Genomic DNA, 16,869 nt, shown 5'->3' on the forward strand with positions numbered 1-16,869 from the left:
ATGTGGAAAAACAAACATCCCAGGAACAATGAACAAATTCCAAAGAGAGTGATGGGGGAAGGAAGGGAAGTAACCCCAAGAGATAGTAAACATGCTATAGAGCTACTGTAGTTAAAACAGTATGGCAGACATGCTGGATTTCAGGCAGAGAGAGCAGAAGTATAAATAGAATACAGGGGTTTATGTTTGTTAAACTGGGTGATGAGATGACTGGGGGTAATTCGATGGTTAAGTCAGTGATGTTGAGACAATGGGGTCACCATCTGGGGAAAGGAAAGGTGGGGTCATCCCTCACTCATCGCAAAAAAAAAAAATCAAAGATTTAAATGTAAAAAGTGAAATTGTAGAAGTACTAGAAGATACCATGTGAGAATTTTTTTTTAAGTATTTCAGAGTATGAGGAAAGCCTTTGTAAAACCATGACACAGAAATCTGGAACTGTAAAAGGAAAAAGAGATAAATTCAACTAAAACATTTTTCAAATCTGCTTTAAAAGGCACCTTCAACAAAATTTAAAAGTACAAGCTGGAAAAGCCATCCGCTGCTCCCTACCTGCAGCCCCCTCCTCCCAGGAGCTCTCCTGCTGTCCAACCCTCCCAGCCTCTGCCTTCTGTACCCCAGGGACCCCCATGCCCTGAGCCATGCTCTGCCTTGCCCTGCTGTTTGCTGTCACTTGTTTGTGTAGACATCACTTGTTTCAGAGGGTGCAGTAGTGACTGGGTGCCAAGTTCATTGTAAGCCAAGGACCTGGGCACAGAGTGGCACCCAGCCACCTCTGAGACAGTGATGCACCTGCCAACCTGCTCCATTCACATGGTCCAGGGTTTCCCAATCTTGGCTCTACTTATACTGGGCAGGGTCTATGGTTTGCTGTGGGGGAAGTGCCCTGCACATTGAGGGACATTCAACAGCATCCTTGGTCTAGACCCAGTAAGATGCCAGAAGCACCCCTCCTCCCTATTACAATAACCAAAAAGTGTGTGTGTGTGTGTGTGTGTGTCTGTGTGTGCTTAGTTGCTCAGTCATGTCTGACTCTTTTGCAACTTCAAGGACTATAGCCTTCCAGGCTCCTCTTTCCATGAGATTCTCCAGGCAAGAATACTGGAGTGGGTACCCATTCTCTTCTCCTGGGGACCTTCCCAACCCAGGGACTGAACTCAGGCCTCCTGTATTGCAAGCAGGTTCTTTTTACCATCTGAGCCACCAGGGAAGCCCCCAAAATGCCTCTGGACATTGCCAAACGTACCTGGGAGCAAAAGAGCCCTGGTTGAGAACCACTGATGCATTCCTTTGGCAGAGATGCTGAATACCCTGGTCCTGGGTGATGACATATCAAGGCACTCAGGCTCCCCAGGACCCACACAGGTATGCCAGCAGAACCCCTGCTGGGTACACATGCTACTATGGAGACAGAAGTCAGAATGAATAGGACCCTTCTTGAGCAGAGCAGCTTGTGATGATGCGAAGCGCAAGAGGTGCCCGTGAACAGATGTGTGAGTGGCAGGGATACGCTGCTCTGACAGGCGCCTGAGACCAGCATGGATAAGCTCTGTCCAGTGGCCAGAGCTTTCTGTCCTGGTGGCCAGTCCTGGTGACAGCCCAGCCTTGCTTCTAGTTTTTTAGTGTGTTTGACTGAGTCTTCCAACCAAATTCTAGATCTTCAAAGTCTGTTTGTTTGTTTCTTTGTTAATTTTTAACTTTGTATTGGAGTATGGTTGATTTACAATACTGTGGTAGTCTCAGGTGTATAGCAAAGTGATTCAATTATATATATATAATGTATCTCCATTCTTTTTCGGATTCTTTTCCCACATGGGTTACCAGAGTATTGAGTTCTCTGCGCTGTACAATGTGTCCTTGTTGATTACCTATCTTAAATATAGTAGTGAAGTGAAAGTGAAAGTGAAGTCACTCAGTAGTGTCCGACTCTTTGTGACCCCATGGACTGTAGCCCACCAGGCTCTTCCATCCATGGGATTCTCCAGGCAAGGATACTGGAGTGGGTATATGTTAGTCCCAACCTCATGATTTATCCCTCTCCACCATCTTACCCCTCTAATAAACATAAGCTTGTTTCCTGAGTCTGTATCTGTTTTGTAAGTAAGTTCATTTGCTCGCATTTTTAGATTCCACATAAAAGCAATACCATATGAAAGTCTGCCATGAACACCCAAAGGCTGTAGAGTCCTTGGAACCAGCACATGATCCTAAATCAGAGTAATCTTCTCCTCAGTTCCTCCCTACACTCCCCTCTCCCCAAGTCCCAAGGGCCAGCAGAGAGTGTGGATGCACAAAGATTAACAGAATTCCTTGAAATAGGTTCCATAATGAAGGCGACGGTAATTACTCAACGTGTATAAACATCACCTCCAGCATTGTGTATAAACATTTCCTCCAGCAGAGGAAATGTATGGGGTTCGAGGGATCTAGGTGTGAGCTCCAATTCTGTCTTTACTCATGAGATTGAAGACACAATCTCCGTGTGCCCTGGGCTCACCATTGTGACACCAGCAACGTCCCTCACTGTTCTGGAGGAAGCCTTATTCTCTTACCGGGGCGGGGGGGCGGGGGACTGATCGGGAGTGTCGCTGATGTTTGTTAATTTCCGTGGGGCAAATACTCCTCTCACCTTGGGTGATTCTGAGCCACCACCAGTGTTGTAACAGTTGATTTACAAAGTGCCTGAGAATTTCAAAACCCACTCTCTTGATCCGGTGTGAACTGGCTGAGCGCACCAATGCTCCGTTGGCTTAGTGGGAGGGGCTTTGACCGGCTTGTGGGCACTATCACAAGTGCATCAGGCTGGTGCCCACTTCCTGCAGAGGAAAACCAGTCTCTTTCACAAAATGGGGAGAGGCAGGAGGAAGGGGCCAGATCAGAAGAGACCGTGGCCCTGGGCTGGGAAGATAGACTCAGAAGAACTGGGCCTCGGGTTCAGAGTGAAATGCTAGCTTCCAAGGTTCTCTCTTTTGGGTTCCCAGTCCAGTTGGCGACTCTGGCGCCTGCACCCTGCCTGGAAGGAGCCCTTCCCCTTGCCTTTACCCAGCCACCCCATTCAACTGGATGCTACCTGCTTCCACGCCCCCCCCCACCCCGACCTGCTGCCTCCCCCACACAGGAAACAGACACACTTCCTCCGAGTCAAGACAAAGCCAAATACTCCACACGCTGAGTGAACTCTGGGAGGTGGAGGCGTCAATCTACCAACTGAGCTTGACTTTTAGAGAGTTTGTAGGTTTTACAAGGCTGCTCCATCACAAAGGAAGCCAGCTGTGTCTAAAGGTTTTTGCAAGTGTCTGCAGAAAATTCCCAGAATCCTTAGCTTCTCATTGCTGTCTGGTTCCAAGGAAATGCCATTTCCAGCTGTTGGGTACCATTTTATTCTAAGACTTCAGGCTCCCAAAATGCTAGACACCAAACATACACACACACACACACACACACACACACACACACACACACACACACACACAATCTTCTCAGTGAAGTAAAGATGTCCTGGAAAAAATCATTCCCCAAATGAATGATCTGGAAATCTCAGATTTCTCCTTCTCCCTCCAAAAATGTCTCTTTCAACTCATAACTCATTATCTTTCACGCTGTTCCATTCACAATAAGATGAGGATCTGTTAGTGCAATAGGCCAAATACTGCAATTTCCAAAGAAACTATAGCGCAAAAGCGAAAAAATCCCCAAAGAGAGGTGCTCTAAATGAGCCATAGGTAAGCTCTCCCCTAGAACCCTTCCTGGAAAGAGAGTCCAGCTTATTTTAGCAGCTGATTCTGGAAAACATGTTTTACTACCTTCAGTGGTCCTTAAACAAATTTTGCTCTTCTTGGTCTGGGTGCTAACAGAAGGGCAGACACTGTACCCTGGCTCGCATCATCATTATTAAAAAGCGGGGATCTCAGAGCTTATAATCTGGGGAAACACAACCAGCCTTTGAGGAAAGCAAGAAACTCTGAATAAACCATCTAACCTCTTGCTTCTCAAAATTGTGGTAGGATGGACGTCACCTGGGAGCTTGATGGAAATGCAGAGTCTGCATCAAAAGTGAATGAGTCCTAAAGGTAACTTGTTATGGGACTTGCTTTCTCACCATGAGCAAAAATATATGAAGTAGAATTTTTTCAGATGTTGGATAAGCGGCAGTATGAGACTGTGATGATTGAAAAGGAAAACAAACAAACAAAAAATGAAATGAGCCCTAATATCATTGCAGCTTTCTACCTAGAAGTAATTTCTAAACCAGAATGCAGGGAGGGAAATACAAACAGAATCTAGAGATCTTCCACAGTTGAGTGATGGATGAATCAGATAGAAATGGTAGGACAAGGAACACAAAAGGAGGGAGACACAGAGAAAGAGGTCTAGAATCTACATGGAGGTTCCCTTGAGTCTCTGGCTGAATTCCCATCTAAGCAAGAGTAGAGAGAAATTCCACCAAGTCGGGCAATGAATGACCACTGAACCATAAGCAAAATACTTCTCAGAGGTTACATGTGTGTGAAACACTTAAGTTCCACCAGTCAGCATGCAGAGGTCCTCACTGAGTATGTAAGGCATTCAGTAGGGGCCAAAAAAACTTACATGTTAGTGACAAACCTAGATAGGGTATTAAAAAGCAGAGACATCACTTTGCCAGCAAAGTCCATTTAGTCAAAACTATGGTTTTTCCAGTCATCATATGTGGATGTGACAGTTGGACCATAAAGAAGGCTGAGAGCTGAAGAATTGATGCTTTTGAATTGCGGTGCTGGAGAAGACTCTTGAGGGTCCCTTGGACTTCAGAGAAACCAAACCAGTCAATCCTAAAGGAAATCAATCTGAATATGTATCGGAAAGACTGATGCTAAAGCTGAAGCTCCAATACTTTGGCCACCTGGTGTGAACAGCTGACTCATTGGAAAAGACCCTGATGCTGGGAAAGACTGAGGGCAGGAGAAGAAGAAAATGACAGAGGATGAGATGGTTGAATAGCATTACTGACTCAATGGACATGAGTTTGAGCCAACTCTGGGAGACAGTGAAGGACAGGGGAGCCTGGCATGCTGTGGTCCATGGGGTTGCACAGAGCCAGATACAACTTAGCAAATCAGCAACAACAACAACAATAAATCAGGATACCACCCAATAATTTGAACAGGAACATTTAACATAAAAAATTGTGAACTATAACAGGGGAGTAAGTATAAAAATTGAAAGAGAATACTAAAAAACAACTTAAAGCTGAGGGACAATATCCAAGAATGGACAACTGTGGGAGGAGGGCTTCCTCCCTGTGGCTGGGGTTCAGACCTCATTGGAGACAGTATTTGCAAGTCACTGGGTGCAAAGAACTTTGCTAGACTGTGCAATCCAGAGTTGGTTCACAGCAACCATGGAAACAGGAAACACCCTGCAGGTACAGATTGACCAAAGCTGGTGAGCCAGTGTGTGAAGAGGAATGGGACATTGGAAGTCTACTTCCCAACAGAGTGGCATGAAGCCTGGTGTCCATGTCTGAAGGGCCATATCCAGGTGGTGATCAGACTGTGTTCAGCATTTAAAAAAAAAAAAAAAAAAAAAGACAACATACCAGAATCAGAAATAGAAGCTCTTTCCTCCTGAAATTTCCCTCCAGCACCCTCTGCTGACAAAACTTAATATTGTGCTTTTTGAAGAGGAAGAAGAGTCATGTCCTACTCTTTCCAATCCCATGAACTGAAGGCTGCCAGGCTCCTCTGTCCATGTAGTTTTCCAGGCAAGACTACTGGGGTAGGTAGCCAATCCCTTCTCCAGGGGATCTTCCCAACCCAGGGGTCAAACTCAGGTCTCTGGCATTGCAGGTGGATTCTTTACCATCTGAGTCACCTGGGAAGTCCCACTGAAGACGAGACAGGCTTAAAGCCTCATTACTGCAGCACAGGAGAATCACTGGTGGAGCAGAAGCTGAGAGGCAAACAACTGATAAATGACATGAGTCACATCTTAGCTGTGGGACAAATACAGAGTAAAAGGACACTTTAGACCTGCTCCAAACAAATATAAAACAAAAACATCAAGCCAGTCTTCAAATATCTTAACTGTGAGACAGAAAAAAACTCCAACAGTCTTCAATGAAGTACAATAAAACCCAGAGCTCAGTATCAAACTGACAATGTCAGACATGTAATCAAAAATTACTAGACAGGAATTCAGCCTTTGGTCAAGATGGAATTAGAGGGATTGGCTTTCCTTCTTGCTAGAAATGGAAATATATACATAACGTAATGGTTATTGAGCTCTTTTACACCAGGTAACAGAGGACAATGAACTCTGGGAGAGAGAAACAAACAAGGTAGGCCAAACAATTGCCTGTCTTACTGCCTGGGGACAGAGGGTCAGATAATAGTACAGAGAGGGAGAGCCTAGGTAAGCCCAGCAGGCTGCCTGAGTAGATGAGATGGGGTGAGAGGTTGTAGTGACAAAACAGCAGGAATTCACCAGTACCAGACAAGAAAGTTGCACAGAGAGAACTGCAGGGACGTGTGGATGGTAAACTTCAATTATTCAGCGGTGCACTTATTCACTTCTTTGGCTGTTTCAAGTCTTAGGTGCAGCACATGGGCTCATTATTGCATCAGTATACCAAACTTCATCGTGGCACACAATCTCAGGAGTTGTGGCGCACAGGCTTAGTTCCTCGGCAGCATGTGGGATCCCAGTACTCTGACCAAGGATAGAATCCATGTCCACTGCACTAGAAGGTGGATTCTTAACCACTGGACTACCAGGGAAGTCCCCAACACACTTACTTAAATCAAGTATCTTGAGATGAAAACTACAATTTTAAAACTGAGGCTTAAAAACACACTGGATCAAATTTGTGGTCAATTAGACATTGCAGAAGAAAAGATTGGTAAATATGACCACATAACAATAAAAACCAACCAAATAAAAACGGAGAAAAATGACTGACAACAAAATAGAACACTAGTAAATTATAAGAAAATCTTGAGTGGGCTGGTGCCTGAAGAATTGGAGTTCTTGAAAGGGGAAGGGGAAAAAATATTTTTGAAAAGCAATGGCTGAAATGTTTCTAAGTCTGATGAAAAGTACAAACCCACAGCCAAGAATTTCAACAAACTCCAAGCACAAGAAATATAATGAAAATTACATGAGAAAAAATATAATCAAATTGTTCAGAACCAGGAATAAATAGAAATCTTAAAAGTAAAAAGAGTAAAATTATACAAAACATACAGAGGCATAAATTTAAGAATGACTGCAGACTTTGTGTCTGAAATAATACAAGTAAGAGGAATGTGAACAAGGATCTATAAGTATTGAAGGAAAACCTGTCAACATAAGGTTCTATACCAAGTGAAAACATGCATCAAAAAAAAAGTGAAATAAAAACTTTTTCAAATATAAAAAGCTAAAGAAGTTTATCACCAGCAAAGCCACATAATAAAAAATATAAAGAAAATTCTTTATCAGAAGGAAATGATGCCAGATGGAAATCTGAATGTATACCCAAAAAATAAAGAATATCTACCGTGGTAATTGGATGGATAAGTACATAATATTTATTCTTATTGTTATTTTTGAGACCATGGGCTAGAGAGACAAAAATAATAACAATGTAGGATAGGGTTTGTAATACCTGATGAATTAAAATACAGGGCAACAATAGACTGGAAACGAATGGAAGGATTATATTGTAGGATTCTTATACAACATAGGAACTAGTATCCTATCACTTGAAGGCAGACTGTGAGTATTTAAATATGTGTACTATAGATCCTAAAACAATTGCTAAAAAACAAGAGAAAAAATCACATCTAATAATCTAAGAGATAAAGGAACCATAAAAGTAATCCAAAAGAAGACAAAAAAGAAGGGAAAAGGCAATAACAGTTGGCTTTAAACCTAACCATATCAATAATATCAATAAATAATACCAATAAATATCAATAGTCTAAACATACCAATTAATGTAGTTCCCTGGTGGTCCAGTGGTTACGACTGGGCACTTTCACTGAAGTTGTCTGGGTTCATTCTCTAGTTGGGGAACTAGGATTCCCCTGAGCCACAAGGCATGGTCAAAAGAAATAAATAAAATAAAAAATAAACATACCAGGGCTTCCTCGGTGACTCAATGGTAAATAATCTGCCTGACAATACAGGAGACACAGGTTCAATCCCTGGTCTGGGAAGATCCCATGCTGCAGAGCAACTAAGTCCTTTCACCACAACTCGGTGCTCTAGAGCTTGGGAACTACAACTGTTGAAACCCTCATGCCCAAGAGCCCATTTCTGCAACAAGAGAAGCTACCACAGTGAGAAGCCCTTGAGTTGCAACTAAAGAGTAGGCCCCACTCTCTGCAACTAGAGAAGGCCCACAAGCAATGAAGACCAGAACAGTCATAAATAAATAAAATTATTTTTTAAAAAGACATACCAATTAAAGGGGCTTCTCTGGTGGCTCAGATGGTAAAGAATCTCACTGCAATGCAGGAGAGCCAAGTTCAATCCTCCTGGGATCCAGGAAGATTCCCTGGAGGAGGGCATGGCAACCCTCTCCAGTATTCTTGCCTGGAGAATTCCATGAAGAGAGGAGCCTCAAGGGCTACTGTCCATGAGATCGCAATGAGTTGGACATGAGTGAAATGACTTAGCATGCTTGCACACACCAATTAAAAAGCATAGATAAACAAATAAGATATATAATTAAGACCTAACTATATGCTACATACATGAAATATCTTTTGTATGTATTTTTTAACTTATTCTAATAGAAGAATAGAGAAAGAAATACCATGCTTGCTCCATTCAGAATAAAGCTGGAATGGCTATTTTAATATTAAACATTTCAGAACAGTAGAGTTATTAACAGAACCCTAGGGTTCAATCCCTGGATTGGGAAGATCCCCTGGAGAAGGAAATGACAACCCACTCCTGTATTCTTGGGTGGGAAATCCCATGGACACAGGAGCCTGGCGGGCTACAGTCCCTGGGGTCACAAAGAGTCGGATACAACTTAGTGACTAAATAATAAGAGCAACAACCCCTTGGCCACCACCCACCCCTTACTCCCCAGCCCCACTTGCACACACCTCCCTGCAGTGTGCACTTCAGAGTTATTCAGACACGTGTACTCCTCACTGTGATGGGATATGGATGGGACATGAGCTACCCATCCTGTGCGTATTTCAAGCAATATTTTGATCACAGTCCATTCTGCAAATCGTGGTCATGGAAAAAGCAAATAAAAGAATCCCTTGAGTAGAGTGGCTTATAATTTTATTTCAGTAGTTGGTTTTATTGTGGTGATAAACCTAAAATAGCCCACTTACAATACATTTTATGACTTTATATAGCTGATGACTTCATAATTTTGTGACACTTATGAAAAATATTTTTATATTAAACTTGCAAAAGGCAATACAATCCAGTAATTTAGTGTAAGTTGTTTCACATACTTTCATCTAAATTCTAGAATATTGTTTTCAAATAAATTTATTTCATTCAGCAGATATATTCTGGATCACTGGTGTATAAAAGGAATGTGAGTGGACTTAATCACACAGCTACAGTAATGACTGTTCATCATGGTACATAACCATATTACCTACATTTTCTCATTCAATCCTCAAGGCAACTCTTTGAGATATACAGTGAAAAAAAAAAAAATAAGTAACATGCAGCGATCATGATGCCAGCTGGCTGCAAGGCTGGTGTCTGAATTCTGATGCTTGGGACGCATCTGCCTTCGTCCTGACCACCATGACTCTGAGCCGTGTTATAAGTGCCCTAAGACAGTGGTTCTCAAAGTGTGGTCCCTGCGTTAGGAGAAGCACATTGACTGAAACTGCTCACCCTGCCCAGGCACCACAGTAACCATTTGCGTGAGTCATTTTATGACAGGCAGTACTGGTAAGGAACGTGGAATTAATAAGCCACCACCAACCGGAAGAACTGGGGAAAGGTCAAAAGGAGACACCTCATGTCCCACCACCTCCCAGAATCCTCCTTGCTGGCATCCGTCTTGGCTGAGCAATGCAGGCACCACCAGGAAGCACCCTGGGTCAGAATGATTGGCCAGAGACAACCGGAAACTAATGCCATCACCATAAAACCCGAGCGTAGGGAAAGAGCAAATTAGCCAAGATGGCATGGTCAGGCTCTCTCGTCCCGTGGCCTCTCGCTCTTGCCCCCGTTTTGTAAATAATGATTATGTAACAGCAGAGATCCCTTATAGCCCTGGGAATGCGTGTCACAAGGTACCTGCTTGGTCACAGCTGCCTTGGGCTGTGTGCCTGTGTGAGCTCTACCTAGAAAGCAGGGGCGATTGCTGCTGCGTCACAGCTGTGTCTGTTGGGTCAGCCACGGGAGGAGAGAAGATAGCATGTCTACTGCGATGACTGCTGCGTCAGTCAGGAGAGAATAAATGTGTCTGCAGTTCCTATGGCTCCTCGAGTCTCCTTCCAGCCTCTTAGCTCACACCTTGCCTACCCTGGGTTCAGCAAACAGTGTGAACCCCAAGACGGTCGGCACTGTGAACAGGATTAGCAATACACCGAGACTGTGAGCCACGTGGCAGAGCAGTCCTGGGTTCCCTTACCCTACTGCTCTCCACCTGGGTGCCCCTTCCCAATAAAGTCTCTGGCTTCATCAGCATGTGTGTCTCTTCAGACAATTCATTTCTGAAGGTTAGACAAGAGCCCCCTTTCGGGCCCTGGCAGGGGTCCCCCTTCCTGCAACACCTGGACCAACAGCACCTGCATCCCCTGAGAACTTGTGACAAACAAACACACTGGGGCCCACCGCAGACTCAGTGAATCAGAAACTCGGGTGGAGAAGGGTAATCTGTTTTTACAACCCTCCAGGAGATTCCAGTACACACTGAAGTTTGAGAACCACTGCAGTGAGGGAATTTAGCTTTGTAAAAGAATCCCATTGCAACTCCATTAGGAAAGCTGGCCCTTTGAGGTTGGTGATAGGTATCCATGTCCCATTCTGCCCAGGACCCACCCACCACCTCTCACACCCCCAGCCCTAGAAGAGAACTGAGGCCAGCAGGTCAGATTTGCTCAAAGGCAAGACACTATATGACAAGAAAATGGTCTCATGACGTGACATATATATGCATACATATACATATATACTTATCGTGTACATCATGTATTTACATATGTGCATATTTGTTCCTTCTTACAATTTTGATGAAGAAATAACAAGGTCTTCACTACATGGAAATTCAAAAATGCACACACCACCTTGCAGTCTGAGGCTCTGCACTGCAATGACCCCTCTCCCCAGAGAAGCTCCTGGGACCCCATCCACCCTTCATGGGGGTTCCTGGGAGTTTGAGGATACTCCCAAGAGCTCAGTAAAGACTAACCAGTAAGTTGTTCCTGCCAAAATTCAGTTATGGGAAAATAAATTACTGCATACTTACCCGGATTACAATAATTGTAATCCGGGTAGTTACAATTACAATATTGCAATTGTTAAAGCCGTGTTTGATGAGCCTGCAGGAGGCCAGCTTTGTTTTCACAGGACCAGCATCAACACGTGGTCTTGGCGAGAGGCCCCCTGGGGACTGCCCCCAGGCCGCGGGGGAAGGGTGCAAAGATTTTTGCTCCCGGATGGGACTCCCAGGGACCCAACGGAAAGTGGGGCTGCTTGGGTGGAGCCTTAAGCAAACCACTTATTCCTTTTTTTCTTTAAGTCTCAGCAAAAGAAGACCCTGAATTTAGGGAAGATAGCTTCCCTGGTGGCTCAGAGGTTAAAGCGTCTGTCTCCAATGCGGGAAACCCAGGAAACCCGGGTTCGATTCCTGGGTCGGGAAGATCCCCTGGAGAAGGAAATGGCAACCCACTCCAGTATTCTTGCCTGGAGAATCCCATGGACAGAGGAGCTTGGTAGGCTACAGTTCACGAGGTCACAAAGAGTCGGACACGACTGAGTGACTTCAGTTTCACTTTCTTTCAGAGGCATAGACCGCATTTCAACTAATGGTCATTTTCTTATCTTCCTCCAGATGTCTGAGGAAGAAGACAGAAAGACAGACGACCAAGTGGAACGCAACCGGCAGCAAGGAGCCTGAAGCACGCATGCGCAATGCTGCTTCGGGCCTGCCTGGGTAGGTGGGACGGCGCCTGCGCTGTGGGGCTCCTAAAACAACTCTTGCCCAAACCTGCAAGGTTGACTGTTGCGTGTGCACGTGGTGCCAGAGTCTGTGGTGAGGGCTGGGTTCGCAGGTGCAGAGCTGGATGTCTCTGACCTGCGTGGACCCCGCTGGAAGCTCCACTCGCCTTCTCCTCCCCCCAAGCCTCGCTCCTTCACTCCTGTGTGTCCCTCCCTTAGGGAAGCCAACCTCTGTTCTTAAAGCCTTTCAGCACTTGCTGGGGGCAGGTGGCTTTGCAATCTGATGGCTGTTCTGCCCAGGACCCACCCACCGCCTCTCACGCCCCAAGACCTAGAAGAGAGCTGAGGCCAGCAGAGCCCAGGGAATGAAGCACAGGACACCCCCGCATACACACTGGAGCGGGGGCGGGAGATGGCACCCCCAGGGAGAGGATCACAGGTCCACCTGGTGCCACCAGCAGAGCCTGGGGGGCCACGTGGACGTGGAGTCAGACTACTGGACCAAGTGGATGGAAAAACACCTATATTTGGCTGGAATGTTTACAGGTTCTCTCATCTGGGGTTTGCATTTGGCTCAAGCCCTGAGAGGGTGTTTAATAATCTACCAGGTTGACTCACTGAAGCCTGAACATGGGTGGTTTAGAATTAATGAGGTAAAACTGCTTGAAATCCCTGGCCTGCTGTGCAGAACAGAGGCCAAAGGCTCAGGGAAATAGAACTGTGGAAATGGGTCTGCTGTTCGAAGCTGACTCAGCCAGCCCCTAATTGCAGCCCTCTCCCTAGAGGCCAGATGGCAAAAAAAAAAAAAAAAGCATCCTTAAGGAGCTGCGGGAGTCTGTCCTCTCCAAGCTGGAAGTGAAGTTGGGGCTGAATTCCCCATCTTGGTGGGAATAATGGGGCCCCCATGAAGAGAGCAGTGCCCAACCACCAGGGAGGAGGCCCAGGGACAGCAGGGCAACCATGTTGCTGGCTCCTTGCTCACAGGGTCCCTAGACCTGCAGAAAAGAGATGCCTGCCTGCTAAGTCCTGCTCAGCAGATGAAGGCTTGGAAATCCCAGGACTGCAGCCCAGTTCCTGGCCCTCAGTCAGTTCCCTGCACCCCTCAGGATGGTCCTTTGTTAGGTGTGCCCTCCAATGATCCTGTTTTGAAAGAGCCATCTGTTTCTTTCTGGGATCCTGATCTCAGAGGGCTGTGCACTCATGGCCTTTCATCTCAGTGGGGCTGATGGTCATTCCAAAAGCAATTATTTAAAAATTCATCAGGAAGTTCTCCTGACCACAAAGACAGTCCAACTGAAACGGAAACCAAAATTCAAGTAACGAGTGAAAAAAATGGGTTTTGATTTAGACTCTGGCTTGATAAACTAAAAATTATGAACATGGGTTAGTCTTATCTGGTTTTTACCCAAAGGTAAATTAGGCAAAACTGCATTTCTGCTCAAATTCTTGGAATAAGGAATAAGCCAAAGTGAGCGATGGCAGTGGGGCTCTCATAATGGTTCTGGCAAAGTTTTTGAGAGCATCACATCATTGTAGATCCTGTGACTGACCAACAGAGTACGTGCACCAGGGTGATCCTTTTCACAGAAATGTTTGGCCTGTGATTTTTCCCAAGAGCTCTTCATTCTCCTTTGAATTAAAGCTGCTGTGTTTTGAAGGCCTTATTATGTCTCCTTTGTCGGTGGTCTCCCGTGCATGCCAAGTCGCTTCAGTCATGTCTGACTCCTTGCAACCCCATGGACTGTAGTCTGCCAGGCTCCTCTGTCTGTGGACTTCTCCAGGCAAGAATACTGGAGTGGGTTGCCATGCCCTCTTCCAGGCGGTCTTATACCCGATTGTAATTCAGTCTAACTTTGCCAGCACCTCTCCCAGTAGTTTTGTTTGTGATTTGAGCAGTCCTCCAACCTTAATCGATTCCATGAAATCTTATGTCTTTTGCAAGACTGGAATTTTCACTTCGGCATCTGTTGGCAGCAGGCTTGTATTGTATTGCAGAAAATTTGACAGTCAGAAAAACTGACTGCCAGAAGTGCGGGCATGATGGTCAAAGACGGAAAGGTGCCAGCACTGCCCAGGGCTCGGTGTTGAGTGAGGAAGCCTTCTTTCGGTGGCCAGTGCACTGGCTAACACGGTCAAAGAAGCCAGACTGCTCTTGCTTCACTGTGTAAAGGGGATCCTAGCAACAAGCGGCCCACTCCAAGCCCCACCTCCAGCACACTGCCTGGCAGGCAGCTGGCTTTCAGGAAATACTTGCTGGATGAATGAATTGAAAATTATGGGAAAGGCATAAAGAAAAACGAAAGAGGGCTAGGAGACAGGACATCAAGGAGGGGTCTAGAAGAAAGCAGGTCAAAGGAGGCCTTTGTGAAGAGGTGGAAGGTAAAGATGAAATAGTAGAAAATCTATAAATTGGTCTCTGTTCCAGGCACAGGGTTACTGAAACCCTAGTCATTTTCTTGGTGATAAAATAACTAGGAGCATCATTGTTCTAATGTTTGGTCTTTGACCCCAGTTCTTGACACAGAGCTCCTAAATCCCTTGAAATTTCCTGGGTGATGGGAGGGTCTTTTCTTCCAATGAGATGACTCTGGGTGGCTCCTGAATGGGAGCTGATCTTACCAGAAAGACCAGCCAGGATGAGAAGCTTGGAGTTTTCAGCCCCTGCTCCCCGCAGTTCTCCAGAGATGGGATGGGGGCTGGAAATGGAGTTAATGATTGATGGTGCGTATGTGAGGAAGCCTCCATAACATTCCAACAGGATGAGGTTTGAGGCTCTTCCAGTTGGCTCTTCTGGAGCGTGATGCACCCCAATTCCATGGGTTCAGAAACTCCTGTGCTCAAGAGCCTTGTACCTGTTCCTCTGGGCGTTAATCTGCTTCTCTTATCTCGTCCTTTAATAAACTGGTAAATGTGCTTCCCTGAGTCCTGTGAGCGGTTCTTGAAAGTTATTGCATCCAGAAGGGAGGTGGGTCATGGATACCTCTGATTTGTAGCAATGTCAGACAGAAGTTGTGGGTCAGCTGGGGACCCACTCCTGGCCTTCAGCATCTGCTGGAGGGCCAGGCAGTCTCATGGGACTGAGTCCTTCCCCTGTGGGATCAGATGCTGTCTCTGGTGGGAGATAATGACTTTGGCCCAGGGCAGTGGTGGCCACGCAGAGCGACTGGATGCCAAACAGCACTCCTCTGATCTGAAGAGCCAGGGGACCAAGTTCAGGGCTACCACAACTACTGGAAGGTGAGCAGAGACTCCAGGAGCAGAAAAAGCCAGAAAGGAGGAGCCGCAAATTCTGTGGATACGTCTGCCCAGATTAGATCCATCAGAATTTCGAACTTCTTCTCATCAAGGATGGTCAGGAAAACAAAGAAGCAAGCCACAGACTGAATGAAAACATGTCTGATGGAGGGTTAAATCCAAAGAGATAAGAACTTTTAAAAATCAAAAAAAGTGAGACAAGCCAATTTAAAAAACTGGGAAAATATTGAACAAACATTTAACAAAGAGCGATATGTAAATATCCAATAAACCCATGAATGATGCTCAGTGTCTCAGATGGGAGCAGAGTTTTATTAAAGTGAGAAAGCTTCTGACGTAGACACCAGAAGGGGGATGGAGAGTGCCCCCCTTGCTGCTAGTCTTAGCAAGGGAGCTATATACATTTCAATTGCTTATTAACAGTGAGTCAAAAGAATGTCTCAAGAGTGTAAAGATCTTACCAGACCCGCTCCCATAATATACATTATAAGATGACAGGATTATTCAGAAGGGTCTTAAGAAGGAAAAACATGTCCTCAAGCAAGATGCTATACTGACTAAAACAAAGCAATAAAGAAAAAGACCTTTGTCCTTTTCTCCTCCTTGAGAACTCCAGACCCCTATCTCCTCCTCAAGAGCCCCAGACCCCTTTTCTCCTCTCAAGGGCCCTGGACCTCGTCCTCCTTGAGGGCCCCAGACTCCTTCTCAACCTACCTGAGAATTAGCTCTCTCATAACCTTCCAGGTGCCTCTGTCTCTGGGATTCTCCAGGCAAGGATACTGGAGTGGGTTGCCATTTCCTCCTCCAGGGGATGGATCTTCCTGACCCAGGGATCGAACCCAAGTCTCTTGCATTTCCTGCATTGGCAGGTGGATTCTTTACCACTGCGCCACCCAGGAAGCCCTTTTAGTTGTTTAAAGCCACCTAGTTTGTGTAATTTGTATAGCATAATTCTTAAGGGTCCTAGGATTTTCAGAATGATAAAAGAGCAAGGGCTTCGACTTCAAGTTACCAGCTGCATTAGCCTCTAATGAGAGAAGCAGCCTGTCCTCTGCAGATTTGCAGTCAGGCATTGACTTCTCTCTAGTATGAAAGTCCTAGAAGGCATCTTCTTCCCATGTAGGCTGTGCTGTCTACACTGAACAACAGAAGCCACCTTTGTTAACTGCTTAGCTAGACCTTCTGAATAAGTTGCTTCAGTTTCCACATCAGCACTTACTGCTTCACCTTGTATTTTTATGTTATGGAGGTGGCATCTTCCTTAAACCTCATGAACCAACCTCTGCTAGCTTCACACTGTTCTGCAGCTTCCTATGTCCTTTGGCCTTCACAGAGTTGGAGAGAGTTAGGGCCTGGCTCTAGAGTAGGCTTTGGCTTATTGCTGACATGGAGACAGTTCTAGTGGTCCTGAATATTCACTAGAAGGACTGATGCTGAAGCTGAAGCTCCAGTACTTTGGCCATTTGATGTGAAGAACCAACTCATTAGAAAAGACCC

Source organism: Ovis aries, chromosome 1 (genome assembly GCF_016772045.2).
Source record: "Ovis aries strain OAR_USU_Benz2616 breed Rambouillet chromosome 1, ARS-UI_Ramb_v3.0, whole genome shotgun sequence".
In the NCBI taxonomy this organism is placed as follows: Eukaryota; Metazoa; Chordata; class Mammalia; order Artiodactyla; family Bovidae; genus Ovis; species Ovis aries.